General features: G+C 37.7%; 1 protein-coding gene across 2 annotated transcripts in view; it reads right to left on the bottom strand.

Moving 5' to 3' along the window:
- The window catches only part of LOC129565274 (glutamate [NMDA] receptor subunit 1), a 40,592-nt gene extending 19,257 nt beyond the window's left edge, over window positions 1-21,335 (bottom strand). The window contains exons 1-4 of one of the 2 annotated variants that reach the window (XM_055439968.1): window positions 21,278-21,309; window positions 20,736-21,102; window positions 15,924-17,267; window positions 15,538-15,648 (exon numbers count right to left, since the gene is read on the bottom strand). The gene's annotated coding sequence lies outside the window, so the exon portion shown is untranslated. Of the gene's footprint in view, window positions 1-15,537; window positions 15,649-15,923; window positions 17,268-20,735 lie in introns of both variants that reach the window. The other variant, XM_055439957.1, reaches the window with a different exon arrangement.
- Window positions 21,336-25,576: the final 4,241 nt, after the last annotated feature.

The following is a 25,576-nucleotide window of genomic DNA, read 5'->3' as shown; positions in this document are numbered from 1 at the left end:
GTACACGCGGCATACGCACTGAGGCACCGAATGAGGGAGGGAGAGAGAGCTAGATTGGCTCGGTGTCGCATTGAAAAAGAAAAGTGCGCTCTCATGGATGAGAAAGCTTTAAAAAAAAATGTATAATCACATTGACGTATTTTGATGTTATGCTATATATAATATATTCTCAATACATATTCATGCATTTTATTATTTCATATTTTGACATACGGGGAATAAAGTCTAAGTAATGCTGTTCGTGGAACGCGGAGCAGGATTATTTGAAATGAAAGTGAGAAAGTGTGATAAGTGGGGTAATGAATTTCGAGCGATCGGTTATTATTACGTTGTGGAAAATTCATGAGCACACATATGGAAAACGCTCTGTCTTTTCCCCCTCCCCGCGAACGGTGAATACAATTTTGCAGAGTGTCACACACACATTTATTGGATGACAGACTAAGAGTCATAAACAGTGGCATTTTATACAAATATGAGTATCCCTCCATTTAACCTGTCAGAAATTCAATTTATTTATTTTCGATTCAATGAATAAATGTATGTGGGAAATGTTAAATCACTTTATTTTGTCTGAATCAATGAAATGGCAACGTAATTTTTCCATTCATTAATTTTAATGAAGTACGCGATAGAATCGTTTTTTTTTTCATCACATCGCCGTCACTTGATCTGACAAATCAACTGTTTAAACAGGAAAAAAACACATCATTCTAATTTTTTTGCATGTAAAAAGAATATGTGCCGTTTCAATCCGTTTGGCCTAGTGGTTACATGGAGGCACGCCGAATGAAGTGTTTGCCGTCGCCACTGCCATCGTTTGAATATAAAATACAGAAGCTTAACCAAGCAACTGGAACTGAATTGTAACTTCGAATTAAGTTCTAACTCAAGCGCTAAAGAATTTCCAATTAATTCAATTAAAATTTTGAATTAGCAAAGTTTGGTGTGTATGTGTGTAAATTAGGCTGTCGCCTGAATACAAACAGAATATTACACCACTTCATGTAAAATGCATTAAAATTTTCAACAAGTACTCTCATTGTTTTTGTCAACTTCATCATCGTAGCTGTCGCCGTCGTCGTCGTCATCACAATTCGTATTCAATTTCAATGGATAAACGTGCTGTTGTCGTACTGTCATCATCACCACCGCCGTCAGCATGACGATTTTGGTCGACTATCAAAGGAAACAATAAGGAATTTAAAGATCATTTTGGCACAAAGGCATAAAAACAGAGAAACAAGTGCAAAAAACGATTGCCTCTGTCGCCTCGCCGAACGGGAACAGTAACAATAAAAGATTTCGCTTTGACAATTCTTGCACATTTGAACAATTTCGAGGGGCGACAAACAAAGCCAAACGACAATAAACGAAGAGAAAAAATGTACTCATCCAAATACAATTAGAAATGAGCACAACCGAACGGGAATGATGGAGAAGCTTGGAGGGAAAAAAAATGGTGTGCACTTAGTAGAAAAGCACGGTTTTTATGTGTTCTGTGTGTGCAACAAGAATTCCAAGCGAAATTGATGAATAGAGTAATGAATGGGCACTATTGTGAATACCATCCATGGAACAGCAAACAACATTTAATTATATCAGTTCGGAAATTTTCTTCGAGCAGCTGCTACTTTTTTTTTCTTCTGGTATGGTATTTTGAAGCTGTCACCATTTGAATACACATTCACCATGGTTAATTTTAGACACTGAGCTAGTCTATTTACAATTTAAAACATGAAACTATTCTGCACACAGCCAATGGCTTCGCTGTACTAAATAGAATGTTTTTGCATTGCAAATAAGCCCAAAATACCAAAAATCTATTTTCCCATCCATGTACGTACGTGGCAAATACATATCGTTTTTGCATTTAGATGATAGCCAAATAGATGTGACACACCAAAAAAGGGAATTGCATCAAAATGGCACTAGCAAGCATCTGGATTCCAATGAAGAATGGTCCGAAATATTTAAAATATGAAAAGGATGTACCGACCCAGTAGGGCTTTATAAAACAGAATAATGTGTTTATTATGATGCGGCGAGTTATTTGGGCCTCACTTGGGAAAACGTTTTTGAATCAAATTTGTCGATATCCACACACACATACACATAAACAACGGGAATGGTGTATGATATGCCAAACAATATATAAAATACAGCCAGCGAAATTGGAAACTGTGCGGGCACACACGTGAGTGTAAAAAGAGAATTTCGCTCGCTCGTAGCGCTGAATTTACTGCAATAAAAATGCTAACAAAACTTTTAGTTAGTTTAATAAATTCCATTTTCCCGGCCGTCTATTTTGCAAGCGTGATATTGCAAATTTTGTTCATAAATTTATTCTTCACTTCAAATTCATTGTTGTTGGTATTTTCCTGAACTGCGTCGGTTGTAATGGTATCTCTTTTGCAGTGGAAAAAGGCTGTTTTGTTTCTGATTTTTGCCATATCTTGTTGCCAAACACCATCATCCCTTGTGTAAAATTAAACTTGAATAAAATATGTGGTTTGCGAGTCGCAGGCCATGCATATAACAATTGCACGAAAAACAGGAAAGAAACAGCAACAACAACCAAAAATACGCATTCAAAAAATTGAATGAAATGAAATGAATGGAACTAGAAATGGCAATTGCCAACAAAATCCAGGAAACAATCAGCATTTTGTCAAAGAAGCAACTCTTGCGCAAGATTGCCCGCATCAAGATCCACCATCCATCTCTCTCTCAACGTCTTCAGTTTATGAACTTGAGATGAAATCACATAAAATCATCAATTTTTTTTGTCGTCCCACAGCATTTACGTACGTACGCACGCTGTGTGTGTGTATGTTGGTGGAATTGCCCCTTATTTGATACACATGATATATATTAAATTCCCTGCTTTCATGTCTCAGTCGTATCGTTTATTATGCGAATCAACATCATTGTACGAGCAAAATATATGCATCCCATAACAATGTTGCTATCGCTCGACTGAAATATAATCGTAATAATGAAATACAATAAAAAAAAAACAACGAGAACTTAACAAACGCTTCGTTTGAGGATAGAGAAGGAAAAAAAACAACAACATCAACAGTACAGTATGACAGAAAAGAGTACTGGGAGAAAAATGTGGAGGTGAAAGAGCAAAAAACGAACAAATTGGGGGATACTAGACTGGTACGAAATAATAATAACCATATCGATAAATTTGGAAAACAAAACCCATCAATTTCGATGACGTAATCCCTATAATGATCCGATTATATTGTCGTATTGACATTTAAATCTGGTTGCTAGATTGGACTCAGTGCTTAGAAATGCGTGTGCGTCTTGTTTGTCTTCTCTCAAGTATTTATGGCTTTACAAAGTTGGAGAATCTCTTCGCCCCACGTATACATCGAATTCCTTGGTAGGCAGAATAAAAATGCCGAATGGGAGAGAGAAAAAAAATGTAAGCAGATACAAGACGCAACGAGAAAAATATTCACAAGAGATGATTCTCATTTCGAGATCGACGTAGACTTGGCCTGGCCCGGTCTGTAAAAGTAACTGCCGTACATTTTGAGAGAATACTTAACGACATCACAAACAACTAACGCAGTACCAAGCGTGAACACCAGTGAAAAGCACTAAATGTGATTTTATTGACATACTGCTTAATGTACGTTCAACGACAACGCATCCATTACCGAATCCAATCGATCCGAATCAATGCCCGCCGAAAGTTCCGCACATTAGAGTGAAAAAAATCAATCTATTTACGTCCGATGTACCATGGCCATATTCCATCTTCTTAATTTTCGTCGATTTTTCTCCCTTTCCCCATCTCTCTTCTCACTTGCTTTCTCCTTCACTCTATTTTCGGCGCTTCAGCATATTTATCGGCCCACAGTCATGTTCATTTGCGTCATGCAAAGCGTTCAAGATTGATGAATTTCTGGAATTACTGAGTAAGAGACTCACTCTCTTAACGTTTCAAATACAAAAAAAATACACTTTTGCATCACGTGTTTGGTGCTACTTATTAGCAACAATTTTCACTTCATTAGGCGAATAGACTTCTCTTTTTTTGCTACAAATTATTCAATTCTTTATCTAAATGCTCAATTTTTCATACGCTTGTATCAAATATCGATGTGAAATGTCTTCGTTTTAATTTTGACATTAATTTTTGACGCGGGCTTTACAAAATCAGCGTTACGCTTGTTTATACATTGCTTAAGTATAGTTTCGTGTTCTGTCGGCGAATGAATTATTCAACTCGTCCTATTCAACTAAAATTTATTCAAATTTATAATCATAATAGATTTTTGTTGTTGTAAGCGAACGTTTTCTTGACATTTTTTCTTGTAATTTTTTTGCTTCATTGTTTTCCTTTTTCGTGTTCGGACGGTTGATGTGACTCGCACGTCAAGAATTACATAGATTACTATTCGTGCATAGAATATATGGCAGTTGAAAGCTTTTCGCATAAAATCACGCGCGTAATGAAGTTTATGAAAACGGGGCAAAATAAAACGGGGTACAACTAGTAATATGTGACAAACGAGCGCAAAGCGTGGGAGACAGAGCGTAATAAAAAATGATAATGAAAAGAGGAACAAGCGAAAAGTGTGCAAAATACTACATATAATAAATTTGCATGGAGTTGAGAAAACATCACATAATCGCGCTCATTTCGAACAGTTCTGTTCATGGATCTTGTTTTTTTTGTGTGTGATGTTGTGTATCGTTGCTTCTTCCTTTGCCGCGTCTATATTTTCTCTTGGTGGAGAGCAAAGATCCGTCATGACGACGAAATATGAGCGAAAGCACACAGTGAATGGGATACGAAATCCCACGGATGGATGCTTGAAAGCGACATGCCTTGTTTCAGGTTGTTGTGTTTTCTTTTCGCCTCATATATTCAGATGCACGCACCGAAAGTATATCACTGTCATTATTATCATCGTTTTCAACAACTCCATACATTTTGAGTCTCGGTGCCATCGACCATGTTCCAACTCTATATAAATTATCATATGAATCAAATCGCGTTCACGATGTAGAGAAAATATGTACGCTCTTCCATACACTCTAACTCTCTTTGTCATGTCTGCTGCTCGGTGTTGTGTCATTTCTCTCTCTTTTTCTCTATACATCCGTTTGTGTAAGCGCTCGTTCGTGATAGCATTTGATGCTTTTTCTATTCTATGCGGAGATTTTCATTTTATATACGTTTTTTTTTCTTCTTTTTTTCTCTTCCTCTGCATCCAATTCGGTGCCGTCATTACGCTAAAACTATGCGTTCCAAAGCTATTTGTCTTGTTATTCACCATTTTTCTTTGGTTCTTTTATTTTCCACATTTCTTCCAGCTAAATTATTCCACTTTAAATTTGCGTTTGCGATTCGGTTTTTTTCATGCACCACGTAAACGACATTTCAAACGAGAATGAAATTGGAGTAGGAGCGCGAGTGTGGAGGGTGTGGGAAATCACAGGGCCTAAGCAACATTTCACCATCATTCGTGCAATAAATGAAACGTTCAGTCAGTTACACTTCCCATGGGCACAGTAACGAGAGATCTCAACGGTGTTTCAAGTATACATATTTATATCTGAGATTTGTCGATCGAATACTGCTTTTATACCAGTCAAACGTATGATAACCTGGATTAAATTGTAAAATGCAAATCAAGTCAATAAAAAATAAATTTCACAATTTTGTATGCATAAAAGGAGCTCGTTCAGCCAAGTTTTATGTGTCTGTTCGTTTTTCGATTCAAATGATTTCGATTCGGAGGCCAAAAGGGTCATATTTTATCTGTGTAGCCATCGGTTTAAACATACATACAAATCGTTAGCACAAGTTTACACGCGTCACTTTTTTTTCGGTGGGATATACAACTGAAGCACAAATCAATGCATTTATTTAGCTTCGCTAAAATGAAAGATCAACACGCGAATGCCCGTTAAATGCTGGTATTAAAACATTGTCTATGGTGCAGAAGAGAAGAACGCAGATTATGTCACATTAAGTTCCGTTTACGCTTCATTTCCTTAGAATTTCTTCGCTTCTATTTTTCCACAGGCTCAAGTGCTGCGCTCGGTCTTGTAAATTAACTTGCAAGTGGAAAAATAAATAGTTCATTCTAGTTCTTTTTCTCCATATTTCTCTCTCTCCGTCACGCTTTCTCTTTCATTCTCACGCCAACACGAAGCTCAAGTTCCTTCTATTCATCTGGAAAGAGAGAAAGAGCGAAGGCTTTTGTGTGATGCTGCGAGCAACATTGAGCTGCTTGAAAACTTTACAATTCAAAAGTTCTAACAAAGCATAATGTATACGTATGTACATCAGAGAGCATTGATAAACTTTTTTCCAACATTTATTCTCTTTGATTTCACAATTTTGATAAACTCATTCGGGACAATATTTCGCCTCGATCGGTGTGGCACTGATTGTGTATGAGGTGCATTGGTGTAAGCTGTTCTTCTTCTTCTTCTTCTTCGACGAAGAGCTGAAGCATGTAGCGTGTCATGCACATGACAAACTGCAAGGGAGGCGAGAAAAAGAGAATCAAAGTCGACGACAAGCAATGAAAATGAAAAACTAGCAAAATTATATATCCACACATATATGTATATATCCTGCTTAAGAGAATGAAAAGAATGAAAAGAAAGATTGCTTTGGAAAAGTTTTATTGCAAAACAATATCACCAGACGGTGGTAATCTGGTGCAGCAAGAGGGCAAGTGTACAATGGCATAACTTACTATAAGTTAACGCATACTGTGTTATGACGACGACAAAGACATCCAATAACGCAGTGTTCAACGAAGTTTTCTGGATTTTTTTCCGTCGCTCACATCATTCCCTTTGTCCCATCGTTCAAGGGAATAATCTACATACCGTATGTGTGTGTGGATGCGTTTTTTTCTCTCGTGTTTGTTCCTGAACGAAAGATTCCAAAAGTTATGTGCCAAACAAAAGACCGATCACCCAAAACGAATGAAAAGGTTGAACAAGAAATTGAATAGGTTCATTGTGTGTTCCGTGTTCTCCGCTTCGATTGTGTGGCCTTGTCGAGTGCGTACAACTTGTAAATTTTACATAGTTATAAATTGATAGGCCAAATTGATTATATACCAACAAACAAGGGAGAGAAAAAAGAAAGAAATTCGGAATCGATAATGAAGTTTCAAGTGGATGGGTACACACACACACACACACACACACAAATTTGGACATTTGATATTCATTGAACATTTACCTAATTTCAGGAAGGCCATTAATTTTTGAGCAAGCTACTTTTTCGTCATTAATGAAGCAGTTTATGTAGGTTATAGGTAAAAATTGATTGAATTAAGAAAAAAAAGCGAAACTATGGAAAATCACAAGTTTTCTGATGCCGTTAATTTGACAAATCTACGGCTCATACTTCTCGTGCCAATTTGGGAGTCGAAGCGAAGGCAACAGCGAAGGCAACAGCGTCACTTGAATATCAATATTTCGGAAATGACATCAACGGTGTTGAAATACGATCATGAATACGTCGAACACAGTAGCATACAGCAATTCGACAGCACCACATGAAGTAAAGTTAAAGCAGAATTTTTCTCTCGATGTCAGTCTCATTTTCTCGCTGGCTGCCTATCTCTCGAGTTGCGAAATATCAAAGAAGACGAAAGAGGAAAGCAAACTTTTGCCCAAAGTACAAATATTTCGATGAGCAAACATTGATTAAATGTCGACGAATTTGATGGTCGACCAACCGTTGCGTTGCGAAAATGGTAAAAGCGTAAAGCAAATAAGTGTATGGTTGTAGAATGTTTGCGACGTGATTTCATAAAAAAAATACATATATTTTACAGAGCTCAAGATGGATATACACACACGAACATCGGCATCGTAAAAGTCATCGAAAAAGCATCGAGTGAAGGCAAATCAATCGCACATGCATACATATATTACGTGGCAATAATCAACCCGTCTATTTTTCGGACATCACAAACATATCATCCGACAATCACGGCGAATCCATACAAATCGGTTTGATTTTCATGGGAATGGTGATGATGTATTCATATATAAAACATGCGTCGATCATTTATTCATGCAAGACCACCCCATTCTCCCTCTCACTCTCGCTCGAATCAAATCAAATCCGATCTAATACATCTCGTTCGATTGACCGAAACACACTGATTTGCGAATATCGCTGTCAATATGAAACTTACCAACAGAACAATAGCCCAGAGACCAATATCTTCCGAGTATCTGGAGATTCGAAGAGCTTCAACGTTGTAATTAATCGTTTTTGGATTTGTTTGGAACAAGCTCACAAACACAACGACAACAAATCCCACAATCGTGGTGCGATTCAGAAGCAGTTTGTAAAGCTATAGATTTTCCAATAACATTTCCGCTCTTGCTTTTTCGCATCCCAATAATATGCAAGGAGTCATCCGGAAAGCATAGGAACGGAATATTGATTGTATGTGCACCACCACCATCATCGTCATCATCACCATCATCATCATCATCAACATGATGGCGCGGTCACTTAAATAGTTTCAGCTTCTGTCACTTTATTTGTACAACGAATGAATGAAAAAAAAATATTGTAAAAGAAAAACAAGCATGGAAAAGTTGAAGCAAGTTTTTGGGGTGACACTTCTGCCCCATTCAAACACAAAAATTCAATATTAAATTGTATAGTCACAGTCGACTGTCACACAGTTCGAAGTGTTTCATTTCTTTGCCAATCAAAAACTTTCCTTTTATAAATGTGTGCACTCAAAAAGCGTTGACTTTATTTAGTAAAAAAGAGCTTATGTTCACTTCCTTAAGTAGAAAATAAAATATAAACTTGTACGATTCCATAGAACTTGATTCTACAATTTCCAATCTTATAAATGGCAAGAGGATACCAACTTCTTGAAGACTTATTTTGCTTCCTCTTTTTTTTCGCTTGCCTACATGCTTTCTGGTGTTGTGTTGTTTCTGTCAATTTCACGAATAATTCAGATTGGTGTCTCATTTCAAGCATTTTGCCGAGTGAGAGTGGTTGTCAATAAAATGTTTTCCTTTTCTTGTTATTCTTCTGTTATTTGTTGCACATTGAAATTGGATCAAAAGGAAAATTAGTAGAATTTCAAAGACATGAGATATTTTCATGACAAAAATGAATGATTACATTCAATTTCATCCATTAAAAGTTTTAATGATATTTCGAAAAAACATACACACAATTGTCTGTATATGAGGCGTTTTTTTCTATTCATCGGTTAGTGGTCTTCATGGTCGATTCACATTGAATCAAATTGAATGAACCAAAAGAACATTCTATCCAAAACCAAAATCCAAATGGCAACGATCTCAACACTTGACACACGCAACACATCATACGTAGCAAAATAACAAGAAACACATCGATTCAATGTACTGTGGATATATACACAGACCACGAACATATAATAACGAAGAAATGGAAAGCTTACGATTGAAATAAAAGAATAAGAAGAAAACGGTTAAGGATAATAAAAACGGAACAAAATGGGAAAAGCAAAATAAATGGACGAGAACGAATGAAATGAAAAAATATGAACGCAAAAATACGATTGTGTATCTTTGTGTGTGTGTGTGTGTTGGGTGTCACGTGTTCATTTGATTTGGTGAATCAAGACTGAATTGGGGAGAAGCGAGAGAGTGAGTGAGTGAGTGAATGAGAGGAATAGAAAGAAAAATAGAGAGCAGAAAAAATTGGACGGCAAAAAGGAAGACTAAAGGAATGAACGAACTGCAAATGAAGTGAGTTTGAGATACGTGGCAAGTGGAAATGGAATAAAAAATGCAAACAATAGTACAGCGTAGATATCATCCGTACACAGACACACCCAGTATGTCGTGTCTAATATACACACACAACAAAATCCATTCACATGCATGACAGCACGAACCAAATCATGTATATGAGAAAAGAGAGAGGAAATGGGGAGCAAAATAATCGCACTTAAACATTCAATCTATTGCGAAATGTGACATGTACAAAATAATGTATTTTTGGTTATATCACATTGCACACATACTATTTCATTTGCTAGAATTTCATTTCGAGTCGACGCGCTCGTTCGCTCACTTTTACCATTCTGCGTTGCCTCTTTGGTCTCTTATTACAAAATAAAAACGACGACAGCTGATATTAACTTGGGATCGAAAACTGTAGCGTGCAGCACGCCTTTCGGCACTTGAAACACAAATACGAACCGAAAACCGCGAATACAATAGGAGTATATCCGCTTTTCGCATTTTCTTCTCGAACTAAGCTCGGCCAAAACTTGTATCGGTGGCTCACATTGGTTCGTGTGAATGCTACACACCGCACTTCAACTTTCTCTACCTCATTCTCTCTCTCTCTCTCTCTCTCTCTCTCTCTACACCACGATCGCTTTACACTTTGACTCTCTATGGTTCTTCGGTTCATTTCAACCGTTTTTCCCATCGATTTGTGTGGTTGTTTCCATTCAATTCGAGAGTTTCCGAAATGTGCGGTATATGTATGTATGTTTGTATTTTGTGTTTATTGTATGTTTAGTATCTCAATATCTATTTATCAAGATCGAAAATGTGTTATGTGTTGTGTTCTTTGTTTTTCCCGAATTGAAATTGGCCAGGGTGTATGACAAAAGAACGATCTTCCATTCCAATTTTTTTCTCGGCTGCTCCAACAACCATTTCGGATGAGCACAACGCATAAAATGCGAAATGTATTCGACATTGACATTATAAAACATGATACGAAGAAAGATCACCATCTATATTTATATATTGTGTGTATCTACGATGCCAGCGCACGTTTAATAGCCCATAAAATTTAGGTGTTTAATACACGAGAAGGAACAACAACAAAATTTGAAGTTAAATGGCTGCTTTGTACAGTGTACACACTCGCTCGACGATATCTCTCGCTTTCATTGATAGAGCCAATCGATGGAGCGAATGAGGGAGATAGAGAGCGAAAAAGTGTGGGGGCAAATGAGCATGGTAATGACAGGAGGGAACAGATGAAATTGGCTGATGCTGATGATAATAATGATTTGGCTGCTGGTATTTGTGAACGTATTTCGTTCGTTTCTCACTTGTTTGTAACAATTGCATGCAAGCTTGTTGCTGCTGACTCTGGAGTCGTTTCGCCAAATGGGATTAAGTAACAATGAGGTTTCGATTTCAATGCTTGCCCATTTCCTACGCCACCAATATCAACATCTTGGTGAAGCACACTTAAATCACACATACACCGAACCCCTGTGGTTTCCTTCATTCCTTGTATATTTATTTCGCGCGAATTTTGCGCTTTTTTAGACCATATTTTTTCTGTCTTTACCTCTTGCTCCTCGTTGAGCAAGCTCGTCGTTTTTGTCCCTCTGTGTTTATATGATATGAAATAGGCAGTAAAGAAAAAAAAAGAATAATACGATGGCAAGCACAATATAGGCCTGTTTGCACTTCAGTTATTTCTTAAATGATATATTGAGCAAAAACAGAGAGAATAAACAAAGCTTGCAAACAATTTATTGGTTTGTTTTTCCCTTCGTCACATCAACGCACACACACACACAACCTTCGAAGCACTTGTTCAGCCATTAACTCAAATCAACGTGTTTTTTCCTTCTCTGCGCAATATAAACACTTGGACTCAAACCACGAGACATGATGATAACTGGGTTAGCTATGGTCTACGTATGAAACATTCCGTTTGAATGGTTCTGAAAATGTATTGATAAGTTATTATTGGGTCTTCTTGTGGGGGATTTGGTTTGAACGTTAGAGGTTTAGTGAAAAATGGACGGTACAATGTAAATAAGTAATTAATAGGTTTTTTGCACATTCAAAAGCCTTCAAGTTGATAAAATGTGGATCAAATAAAGAGAAAAAAAAAGAATCTATTCAGTTCAATTCACCTGGCGAACAGCAAACAATAACATTTCGTACCTTGTTTCCAAATGCACAGATCATCACAGCCGTGTGTATAATAAGATGAAAAAATAATATATCTCCAATAAATTGCAAAGTAAACAGAGAACAGTGGAATTGGATAAATGGCCCAAACGCTTCGGCATTTTCGACAATAAGCTTAACTATATTGAGTGTGTACTTTGGGTATTTTGCCCAAACGACGATATGCCGAAAACGATGATATTTCCGAAGATTGTGAGCGCAAGATAAAAGCGGTAAATATTATCTATATTTTATTACTTTTATCATAACGGTTATTTTTGGCCGTCATTGTATTCGCTCGAATCTTAAATGGAGTACACAACGAAATCACCCATCTCAAATCAGTGAATGAGAAATTGTTTTGGTTTCCTGATTCGTGTGAAAGCCTACAGTCGCCGCTTCTTATTTTCTCATTTTGATTAATATCGCTTCATTGTTCTCCTCTGGCTTTTATTTAATTTGCGAAGCCAGTTTTGCTAAGCAAACAGGCGAACGAAGCGAACGAAGCGAATGAAACGAAGGAATGAAGGAACGTACAGCAGGACAAACAATTAGTCAGTGTGGTGTGAAGTCAGTGTGGTGTAAAACCATACTCCGTTCTCATTCGGTTTGCAACACAGCAGTGACGTGCATGGTATAATTTTGAACTATTTACATGTCCTGTCAAATACCTCAGTTTTACCATGAAAAAATTCACCACCTGCTTTCATTTGTTCTGAGTAATAATTATCTCATGTTTAATAATTTATTCTTTGGTTGCAATAAATACAAGCATTACACAGAACTAAAAATGAGACACATTTGTTTTAATCAGAAAGACTTTTACGTGTAAAAACTGGAAATTTCATATAAGGCCTGCTTCAGCAGACACATTTTCTTTGTTGAAGAAATTCACTGAACAGTGTAACTAATATAAAGCGCGTAAATCACTGACATCAACTTACAATTGAATTTCAGAATATTTTTTTACTATTGCAATAACTACTTGACCAATACTTCCTTTTTGTAAACATGAGTTTCTAATGAGAATATTGAATCAGGCCTCCGTTCTTCATACTGATTAACTGATAGCTCTTTTCACCTCAGAGTTTATGGTGAAAAGTAGTTACGAATTCTGCCGTATCTGTCATTGCATTTACTCCTTGGCGCTAGTGTAATTTCACTAACCTTTCACTGTTTTCTCGACTTTGTAAGGATTTTTGTTGATGCAATTGGGGTATGGATAAAACCAAATACTATCATTCATGATTGACTGCCTCATTTTATGTGAAATAATGTGGTGCGGCCGCCGGAAGAGCACCTGAAACAAAGGCAAACAAAATTCTGCGATGACGAAAAAGATGAAGAGTGTCGCATCGACCGACCCACCCATCCTCTCCTTCATTCTCCATCATTGTGATTCAGTCAGCTTCGCTTTTGGTATGCATGACACACATTATTCGACTGAATGAATTTAGAGGACAAATTATTTTCTTTCTTTCTCTCCCTCTCCCCATCCTCGGACCGGTCTGCGTTCATATGAAGTATTTACGATAAAAATCACACAAGCCTACTTTTACTAGTCTAATTCCATTGTATTCACTCATCAACACAATGAGAATAGATTATTATGGAAAACAAGAGAAGAGACGAAAAAAGAGACGAAGAAAAACTTATGCATGTGTGATTTGAGGCTGATTGTGTGAAACGATGTCACGATGTGTGGCAATTTCATATGGGCGGCTTCTGCTGCTGCTGCTGTCACGAAAGGTGATTGAAAATGACGGTGCGACTGTGTTTATCAATGCGAAATGAAAAGGGATTTTTCGATTTGGTGCCAGACAGTAAGCATCAGCGAACAAGCTCGTTATTGCTCATCTACCTTCAACACACTGTCAGCCGAATTAAGGCAAGGCGTTAATGAAACGAAAAACATTTTCCAGAGAGCGCTAAAAGCATAATTAATTTCTCTCCGCACCAATGAAAACGCGATTAGCTGATGAAAATTGACCATAGCCAAATTTCAGATAATCCAACTTTTTAATGTAACATTAATCTCTTCTAACAGCTTCTGTAAAATCCATTTTAATTTAATTGTTTGCAATTTTACTCCAAAAATTTCGAAAATCTTCCCCATTTTTCGGGATAATGAACGGAATTATTGGATGGGACGTGCGCTTTAAATGCGCAAAAGCACTTGCTCATTTCATGTAAAACAATTTCGGTCGCATTACAACAGTGCAAGTGAACATGAACATGAACATGAACATTCACCGACATGAGGATTTACACCAGCCAAGCATTAACGAAAATGAATGGGATGAAATAAATTTTTAATTCCCATTTGCCCTTTCTCGTTATTGTTACATCGTGTCTGTGCTGTGAATGTGTATATGTTGCGTGATATTTGCTATGCTTTTATGGCCGAAGCCAATAGCGAGACGGATAGAGAGAGAGAGAGAGAGTGAAAAATGGAGCTAACTCTTAGCAAATAGAAGCATAGAAAACAACCCGTACATCGAATGAATTCGGCCGCGTAACAGTTTACCATTCATTAAACTCGATTTTTATTTGATTTCGAGAATTTATTTGACACACTTTAGAGTTGGTGTGCTAAATGCGCGCAACGATTTTTCATTTCATTGGATTTCAGTGCAATGTGAAAAGTTTTTAAGCAACGCTTAATCTCCCCATAGCCGTATTTAGGTAAAATCTTTGCAATACACGAAATAAAATTTGTTTTGCCTGTGTTTTTTTTTTCGAGAGGAAGGTGGGGGCAACAACCAATACGATGCCGTTAGCGACAGTGGTGTGGCGGCATCAGTGAGAATTTGTTCAAAAGATGCCCGACGAGCAAAAAAAACTCACAAAAAATGAAACAACACCTGAATAACGGCAAACACAAAAACTCAATGTAAACAATCGTTTGATGAAAAAAATTGTGAGAGAAATGCCGCGGTTCGTGTATGCCAGAAAAAGGGGTTCTTGCAGAGAAAAAAAAATGGCGTTTGATTTGGATGCGTGCTTTGGTTCAAAATTAATTCTTTCAGTGTCAGAATCTGTTTTTTTTTTTCTCCATCCAGGCTTTTTCCCTATTTTTCTGTGATATATTTGTTATTTACACATCTTTTTCAGTTCTCTATATTCGTACCGAAAATTATTCCGAGGCAAAACATTTTCACCGTATACACACGTTTGTTCTGACGTAGTTTGCACATGCTTGAGGTGATGAGATGAGATGGAACAAAAAAAGTGTACAAAAAGTAAATAGAAATGGAACATGTATAAAAAAAGAACACGAACTTGCACTTCGTTCTTTCGGGTAAAACTTTAAACGATGCGATGCGTGTTAAGTTATGTATGAAGCTTCTTCTTTTTCTTTTATGTTGTTGCTGAATATCGTCAATGAAACTGTTGACTCAACTGAACACTTTCGCTACTCGGCACCACACACAAAACACAAAAATTATACACACAAATGGGAGACAGCACGAACAACATAAAGAAGGTTGAGCTAGTTTTGTATTGGAAAGAATAAGTAACATAAAAAAAAGTTGTAACGAACGCATGACGAAAAAAAAAGGCACTTACGTGTTATTCCTTTGCTCGAGGAGAAATTCACCAAATACTTATGACATTCCAACGGAGCACAAAGCAATCGAGAGTGCCAAAACATATAAACTATGTCGATGGATGGTAAACCTGATGAAAATTCACAAAACGATTTCCACACGGTATACGTGAAACAAAACCGATAAATAAGAGAAAGCGCGGTCCCGGGGTAAGTGGCAGTATAAGCAAAAATTCAGCAATGAAACGAGTTACAATAGCACAGGGAGTAGAAGAATGGAAAGAAAAAGCACAAACAAACGAGAATCATCAAATGGTAAAACGATCCAAGCGTTCACAAACACGCTACAACAACAACAACAAGGACATAACATTTAATACATTCCAAAATATGTAAATGCACGCACTTTTTGAAATGTCATGGAACCGTTGCTCTCGGTGCTAGATTTTTACGGCTTCTGTTCCTTTCCGTCCAAGTCGTATAAGTGTGGCGAAGATGCTGCTGCTGGCTGCTGCTGTTTTCCTATGTATTGTGTAGTCGTTTATTATATGGTTTTGTTATCGCTGCCAACCGTCGACTTCACAAAATATGAATTAGAAAAACAAATGACTTGAACAGAGAGAGAGAGAGAGTATGCGAGTACGAGCGAAGTACACAGAATGATAGCGTCAATGACAGCCAAATAGTCGACACGCACAGGGAGATAGAGAGGGCGCGTTTTTCCGTTGAGCTTTTGTGTTAGAGTGTTGTGTTTGCGTTCCACAAAGTCGAGCACTTTTCGTTTATTCTTCTTAATTCGTTTTCGTCTTCGTGCCTCTTCTTTTGCTTCTGCTTCTGCTTCTTTTTTCTTGTGCTTATGCTCAGTTTATGAGCGCTGTTGCCGCTCAAGCTTCTGATATCAAATAGATAATTGCTTGATGTTTATGAAACGATGGTTTCGGATCCGTTGAGTGTGTGTGCACGCTGTATGTGTTCATTCGTTACATTTGTTCTGGAATGCGCATACACACTGAACATTCCATAACTGACGCTTGTGTACGGCCACTGCTGACTGTCGATGCGAAAGCGTGCCGAGAGATAAGCCAAAACATATTAAAAATTGTTCCACCATCCACTCTGTCGTATCCACATCGTCATCCTGTCCTTTTCCGCTGTTTCTTTCGTCGCTAAAAATTTCGCCCCCTCCGTGTTCGTCTTGTATGTGTACTTGTTAGTGCTCTGTGGCCTGTGTATTCTTCGCTGTTTGTCTATTTGTTCTCGTTCACGTTGTGTTGTCTGTGTATGCCCCTTGTTTATATGCGTTCTGGGGTTTCCTTTCTTCAGCCCGCTCTTTGTTTGCGCGCAATATAAATATGATGTTATTTCCAATGGGTATTTCCAATGGGTCTTATTGAACGTCACCGCTTTTGCTCTGTCGGTCTTGTATTACTCGAGCGTCAGTGCAATGTTCTCGGTTCGCTTTTGTTCGAGCTTCCGTACGTCGTGTGCCGTTTCTATTCTCTCTGCTGAACTTCGGATCGTCCTATTCTGATACATTTGTCAGCTCAGCTGACAATAATACAATGGCTAAACTATTGGGATACGCACAAAGTCTTAGGCACGCACACAGCTCTTTGTAATACACGTACACAGATGATAGATATCGAAGGGAAAAAAGCGCGCCTTCGTTCGGTGTCCAATTCACTCTCGCTCGAACAGCTCGAAACACACGAACATTTGCCTATTGCCGTTGAACTGCCACCGCTTTCGTCTAGATTGGTGAAAAGGAGCCCAATGCGTGCACGTGAAAGAAAAGAGAAGAAGAAAGAAGAAAAGAAAATAGAAATTATTTTCAATATGAGATTGTTTTTCCGTGAAGCTAGCTTTCAGTTGCTATTGATATATGACCAAATCTATACAGCTGTGCATTGTAACATTGTGTATCCGGTATTGAATAGACCATACACAATATTCCAATATAATATATAAATGTATTATGTGCGTTCGAGTAGAGCCCCTTTTTATTTTTATTGCTTTAGTAATTCGCGCGCGCCAGAGAAACACACACAGCTGAAATAGTTGCGCTTTCGAATGGTGATTCGAGAGAGAACAAGTGAAGCGAAAGTTGAACAGCCAAAACATTCTCTCGCTTCTTCGAACTGCGTATGCTCATGTACTGTGCATATGTCGGTCTGATATACACGCCTCAGAGGAAAAATGCGATGTAGATTTTTGGTGTCGAATTCCGGAAACGAGATTAAATTTTATTCAAATCCTTTAATATCATCCGCGCCTGTAGCTAAATCTCTTTGTCCCTTTGTCTGGTATTTCTTGGGGTGCGCCTTTGCGCAGAAAAGCATCGGCATTACATCTTTCATCTCAGGCTGCCATACATGGAATTTGCTACTTATTTGGTTTGTTAACTCAAACGTACACGCCGCCAATCCGGAGGAAAGAAAAAAAGGAACATTTCTATTCCAATTTTTTATATTCCAATTTTTTGTGTCTGTGTTTTTCCTTTTTCTCTCTGTTTGGTGGGCGCTGTTTTCTTTTAATTTTTTTTTTACTTTTCTTTTGGGTCGATAAATAACTTTTTTTTGCTCATTCGCCTGTCTTCGACGAATTGATGAATGCTTAAGCTCGACATTTGAGCTTTTCTTCTTTCTGTTCATCGTTACAATCCTCTAGGTTTCAATTTTTTTTTTCCAGCAACTCTCTTCGAGTTTAATTCGTCATTTTACTTAGCTGTCGCACTTTTCAATGGCTTTGCGGATTTTTTTTTTTCATGGCATGCACGCAATATGCGATTACGTTCCTTTCTCATCGTTCGTTTATCCGTTTTTTCTGACGGCTGCTACCGTTACACTTTTTTTTCTGCTGTGTGAACATGGTACAACATGGAGAGTTTTTTTCAGTTTCATTCATTTCATACTGACTGTAAATGTGAGTGTGTGAAAAATGATGTTTGATGCGAATTAGGCGTGTTTAGTAGAAGTTGGTATTGTTAATATTGATGCTACCGCCAATTTATCTTGTACGCGCGATTGTAAAGCATCGCGTGATTTACTTCGTAGCTTTTTTCCTACTTTACTCACACTCGCACCGTTTATCAGTTGGCACATGAGCCAACTCAAGCCGAATAATAAATAAGATTCACACACGTGAAAGTAGCTAGAGCAAAAACAGGACTGATGCCCGATGAAAAATCGTTCGCCATGGACAGCTAACGACAGAGTGAGCGAGTGGAAGCAAGCAAAAATCTTGTCTTGCAAGACAAGAATGCGAAAGCAAAAGTTAAAGCCAAAAGTATTTTGCAAGAGAGTCAACAACATTGAAACTATAAATATATTTCTCGACTCTTCCTCTTTAGTTTCGGTCATTTCATGTTAACATGGCACAGCATGCACGTACGCTTCGCAAAATACTTATGTGATTACGATGTGGGTAGTGAGTGAGCGATAGATATGGACTGGGATTATTCGACATCATTGGAAAGCGTTGCGAATTGCTTTGAAAATTTGGTGTATATCATCCCATTTAAAAGTGTGTAGTATATTATTTTTGTGTGCAAGCGCACAGCGTACGCATCGCAAACATGAACATTGTCCCTCGAATTATTCGGGTTTTGGCCCCCTCAGCAGCAGCAACAATAACAGCAAAAAACAGTGTTCAAGCATCTCATCTTTGCCTATTATGAGGCATACCAATAGTTAATTTTTATTTATTTTGGCACTAGAACAACAAATGGTGTGTAAGAGATTAAAGACTAGACCAACAAATTGAACGCATTGTACAAATGGATGTTAGAATGCGACCGAAGAGATGACAGTCACTAGGAGGTTGATTTTTTCCCAATTTCGATTCTCTAAACGGAGTGTATGTGTGTATTTCTCGCATGCAGACGCCAACAACAACAACAACAACGACAACAACAAACACGCACAGTCGAATGCGAACATTCCTACTATATTACACCACTCTATAGAAGATGCGATGCCATCGTATCGGAGAAAGCTTTGACCTTATTCACTTACAATAACAGAGCGCACACATATAGACACACACACCCCACAAGAATTTTGTTGTTTTTTTTTATTCTGCGTTACTTGCTCAGCTCTCTTCGATCGCTTCTTCTACATTGGTTCTGTGTTACTGGCTGTTCAATTCGCTTCATTTTAACTTCTTTTTCATCCGTCTTCTTCTTCTTATTTTCGTTTGCCTTTTTTCACTCTCACACCAATAAACCTCCATTGGCTAGCTGCGGTGTTTTCGTCGTTTGTGTCGCCTTTCAAGTCTACGCTTTTTATATGGACCCTGTGTCGTGGCTTTTTTAGAATTATTTTTCATAATCTTTTGCTGCTATTCACCAAAGGGAAAAAGAATCATGACGCTTTTTCTTCTTAGTGTGTTTTTTTGTTGTTGTTTTGTTTAAGCTTCGAAGTGAGAAAAAACTGAGAAATCTGAGTATGGTTTCAGAAAAAAAAGTCATTCGACCCACGAAGAAAATTTCATGATTTCAATGTCACTTCATCGTCGTTTGATTGCAAAAAAGAGTGGCAGATAGAGAGAGAATGAGTTTGCAAGAAAGTAAAAGAAGAAGAAGTCGATGGAATGTCAGCAAAGGCAACGCACGAAAATCAATTGATTGGCCTTTGATCTTTCCATCCCTTTGGCGTTGGAGTTTTTTCTTCTTCTTGCTTTGCTATCCTCTTCATCACCGCGAAAATCGCGCGCAATGCTGATTTCAATAGTGTGGTCTAGCGATAAGCATCTAACCATCAGCTCACACCGCACACAGCATACACGCAAAGCGTAAATTTAATTTGACTGTTGCGTTTCAACTGTATCGAATTAATGGTTGATGGTGAAAAATAAATTGAATTTCTTTCTTTGATTATTGAATTCGCGTTTTACTCTTCGTTGCTTTGTCTGAGACGCTGCTTCTATCTCTCACGGTGTGTGTCTAGCACTGTGTGTGTGAGTGTTGTTGTTGTCATTTTTGTTTCATTACTTTTCGTCTTCTTTCAATCGCACGGATTTTTATGGATTATCTCGCCCTTTTCTTGCTGTATTTTCAGTTAGCAGGCGGATTGTTTCGCCTTGTTTTCGGTATTCTTATTGTTTAAGTGGCATTCCGCGTCACAAGCGGAATATTGCCAATTTCTTCATCACTCGGTTAATACCTAAAACAGCACACAAATGCCTAGAGAGCGCACACAAAATGCCTTTTTTTACTTACACAGTTTTCAAAATGCTTTTCCACTGTTTCATTTAAAATGTGGAATGGAATGTCAGCTTTTGTCTCTTGTTGGCTGAGGTACAGAAACAAAATGCGAATGAAATTTTTTTTTCTTTTTGCCCGATTCAATTTGCAACTAATTCTTTCAAATAAAGTAATTCCTTTGTTTTTTTTTGTCTTCTTTCTCGCACAAAATTTATTCAATTTATTTTTATCTCATTGCACACACAAAAGAAATTTCTTTTATTTTGATGCTACTGTTATATATATATTTTTTTTCTGTTTATATAAGAGTATTTCTCAGCAGTTTTCAAGTAATTTGTAAAAGTTTTTTCGTTCGGTGATGGCTTCACTTTATTTTGTATCGCTGTGTGTGAGTATAATTTATTTTAGAATTGATGTAACTTTGTTAATTTTCTTTTTTGATTTGATTTGGTGGTCTTTTCACTTCAGATAATTTGCAAAAACGTTTTGTTTCTTCTGTGTGGAACTTTATCACTTTTTATTGGGACATAATGAAACTGGAATGAAAATTCGCGTACTGAGAAAGAGAAACAAAAGGGATTTGCTGCCGAAGGAAAACGATGTCTAGATCAGACTGAATGTGTAAATCGAGTATTTTCATTCGCAAATATGAGATGGATACTCGTTGCGATACAACGGAGAGCAAGCGAGACGGAGAAAGAAGCATACACACAAAGAGAGAGACCATGTGAAAGCACGCGCCGCACAGCATCACCAATGTGGAAAAATGTCAAAAATTCCTCTCTACCGTGCGCTTTTATTCTCTTTTCTACGGTGCCACAGTGCAAATACCACAAGCCATTCGCTTCTATAATCGCAACACAAAGCGTACGCATAGCACGCGCACGAGAGATGAAATGAGAGACAGAGAGAGTAAAAGCATGTTTGCGAACTTTGCGGAGAGTCTTACTCCCTGGCGCTGTGTCCCTCTATCTCGTTCACTCACTCGCGCGCGGGTGGAAAATCAAATGAAGGTGGGGCAGATTTCTCTTTGCCCCAAGCCTACTGTGTTCACATACTGCTGCTGCTCTTCATTCTTTTTCGCTCCGTTTGGCTTGGACGCAAACGCTTCTTTGGCGTGGTGGCAGAGAAAAAAAAACCGAAGTTTATATGATGAAAATTTAGTGCCTATTCAGTCGTTTGCAACATTCGAGCAACACTATACTATACTCTGTAAAGAACATTGCAATATCTACATAAAATTGTATACAGCATTTTCGCTCATCTTTTTCATTTCATTTCTTTACACTCGCATTTGCCGCAATGGGAATAAATTAGTTCGCATAAATGAAAAACAAAACACAGCAACAACAGCAGAAAAAGAAATCTCTTGCTTACATAATCATGATTCATGAGATGAACGCATGACCGTTGAAGCAGCATGTGAGCGCCACACAAGCTAACTCATGAATGTTTTTGCTGTTTTTGCTGCTGCTGCTGTCGTTGAATCGGCGTGCATTACGTTTGGTGTGTGGTTGGCTGAAGTGCTTTTCGGAAAATGCTTCATGAAATGTTTTGTGTTTTCAGTTGGTTATCATTGACCGCTGCCGCTCTACGTCGTTATGCCAACTTCTTATGATATATTTCACCCAATTCAATCGGTTAAAACTGTATGACAAACCCACGCGATGCACAGAGGCACAACACACGGCACACGGGATGAAAGAGGATGTTGAAATTGGTTTGGCATGTGTACTGTTTGCCGCTACACACGCTGTCGCTCTTTCGATGTTTGTCATTTCGATATACCGTGATAAAAATAAGAATACGAATTGTTCGTTTGTGGCTGGCATTGATCGATACCAAGTGGTGTACATTAATAGTATGGATATGAATGCAGAAGGGAACAAAAAATCTTGTATATCGTAGCAATACAGCTTTAGCCACGATTGCAATCTGCACAATCAACTATCGACCGTTGTGCGCGGAGAGAGAATCAAAACAACCAGGGAACAAATGGTTCCATTTGGGACCACTGAGGCCATTGTATCAAAGTACAATTCATTTGATGAGATCGAAGAATAACACAAAAAATCGTTGCCTTTTTTCTCGCTCTATCTCTGCTCGTTTCATTCATTTGTCATTTAATTATTGATTCACTTAGCGCAGATGAAGATTGAAAATGGATAAAAATTACACAAATTGTATTTCAGAAGTGAACACCGCTCTTTTTTCCCTATACCAACCAACCAACCAACCTTTTGTGATATGAAGCGCGCAGGTAAATGAATAAGTGAAAAAAAGGACGATGTTCGCATTCATTTTTAGATGGATGGATGGATATTTTTGATCAGCAAATTCGCATGGCAATTTACGTTTTCATCCAGTTGCTGTGTTATAAAAATGGCATGTACATTGTACAATGTATGGCATATGTTGTGCACATATACAAGTTAATTGATAGAAAAATGCTCGTGGATTAGCATTAGTACTGTATGAATTCTATTACAAGAGAAAAAAAAATGAGGTCGCAGACAAGAACATTCGATAATCCAATCGAAAAACGCGCGACGACTTTTCCGGGAAAATATCACTTGTTACCAGCTCACAAAATGTCTATCCGGCGGAAATGCGAGCTTGATGAGGTGCTTTTGTTTGAAATTGAATTAATACCACCCTGTTTTTCCAATTCACACCATGCGAGGGTAATAGAGTATGTGCTACGATGCCAAAGTCGATGAAGTCGATGAAGTTGATGTTGATGTTGACGAGGGATTCGAACATGTTTCCACCACACATTCTAACGTCCCAATGTACACTGCATATTTATAAAACAACCATATATTCAATGTTTACACCCGTCTTGGTATAGGTACGTATATGGTATCTAGCGTTGAACTTTTATTACTATAGCGCAAATGAAGTTGTATGCGAAGCTTAAGCTTCGAATGGTATCATTTACACCATACACACGCATACGCACACGCACACACTTGTTTTCTATGACAGGTTCTTGGCTTGTCTGTTTGTTCGTTCGTTCGTTCGTTTTGTTGAACATTTTATTATTCGAAAAACAAATAGAAACAACAGCAAAAAGCGCCAGCGATAGCATCTAATCACAATTATCATAAATCTGTTTGGCAAAAAGTTTTTGCCTTGCTGGAGAGAATACCAGCCAGCCAGCCAGCCAGCCAACCAAACAGCCAATATGCACAACTACACACATATAACCCTGCAATAATTCGAGTCGTCGTCTGCAGAGTGAGAGAGAGCAACGATCCAGTGGCTCTAATGGTTTAATGATGCTGATTCCGATGTCAATGGTGGCACGAGTTACACAAAAAGCAAGAGACAAACTTATTCACATTTATCCATATTTTGTCAGTGCTTTTGCATTTGGAATTTTTGTGACTTTTGTTGCTACTGCCACTGCTGCTGCTGCTGCTTCTGTAGTTGTTGTTTGCTTACTTGTTTGAAAACTTACAAGAGAGTGTAAACAATAACATGACTAACATTCCAAACGCCAAGTGACACCAGGCGACTGCTTTAGTAGTTTGTGTTGGCAAAGTGCGTCAACGGGCGAACAAAAGCTGAATCGAAAATACTTGAAAAGCTTTTGATTTCAATTCTTTTGTATATATGCGCCTTTGACAATGTTTTTCCATCATTCGCATTTCATTTTTGTTTCTCTCTTCTTCTCTCGTTTGTCGTTCCGTTTCGACTTTCTTGTTGCAAACACAGTCTTTTGTATGTGTTAAGATTTATACATCTTTGCAGCTGTAAACCGCATGAATTTTTTTTTCTTGTGCCCGGGCGTGCTGTGTTACAAACTTTTGCTATTTATTTCTCACATACGGTACAATTTGTAAGTGTGAGACATTATCAGACCATTTTACATTTATGCAACTTGTCTTGAGCAACGCTCGGTTCCATTTTTCTGTTCAGTTCAGTTGTTCGTTTCGGTTATTTTTTCTCGTTTTCCCTTGGAGCTGATGGTAAAATTCTCTTTGAACGGTAATAAAGAGTTTATGATTCAAAAAAGAAAAGACAAAACCAAAAAGGGAGGAGGAGAGATTGTAAGTGCGTGTGACTGAGAATCAGCGAAAAAGAAACAAACGGCATAGAAAAGTTGAGAACTTCTTTTGTTATTTTGCAATACGCTTGATGGTTGCTATACGTCTATTTTTAGCCCAACATACAACTTTTGTTTGCTCTCTTTCTTATTCCATAATTTTTTCCGTTCAATTCCTCGGAATCGGTCAGAGTTTTATCTCACGCGTTTCACTCCGATGCCAATTACTTAAATTTTGGATGCCTGTCGGTAAAAAAAAGAAGGACGATATTTTAATTCCTCAGTGTCAGTCAAATTTACAAGCGTACACAAAATGATGTTATGGGAGAAACATTTTAACAATAGGGGGAAAAAAGCAGCTTACCGCACAAATAATTTTCATATTCTAATTGGATTATGAGGTTTTATGGATTCTAGTTAGCATTTGGCACATGGACACACATATTCTCTACACAGAGAAAAAAAGCATATATATTGAAATTATCATTTTTTTCTCTGTACATTCTTTGATTCGATGCCATTATTACGGCACAATTTTTCATCTCTTTCCGCATTCACAACGAGCAGCGGGAAAATCTGTACATAATTTATCATACCATTTGTTTCCGTTTATGATTTTATTATGCATAAACAAAATGTGTTTTTCCGTTAAGTTTGTTCAATTCGATCGGATGGCGTGGGTTTTATTTGTTGGTGGCTAAAGAATTTCCCACTCTTTGTGATCGAAGATAATCCATTTTTATCAAAATAGCTTTACTTATCACATCTATGGTGACAGAAATAATGACGGCTTCAAACCGAATTT

Source organism: Sitodiplosis mosellana, unplaced genomic scaffold, assembly GCF_009176505.1.
Source record: "Sitodiplosis mosellana isolate CC-2019 unplaced genomic scaffold, AAFC_SMos_1.0 Smas_scaffold_1, whole genome shotgun sequence".
Taxonomy (NCBI): Eukaryota; Metazoa; Arthropoda; class Insecta; order Diptera; family Cecidomyiidae; genus Sitodiplosis; species Sitodiplosis mosellana.
The sequence above is the reverse complement of the archived record's forward strand: the minus strand, read 5'-3'. Positions and strand labels throughout refer to the sequence as shown.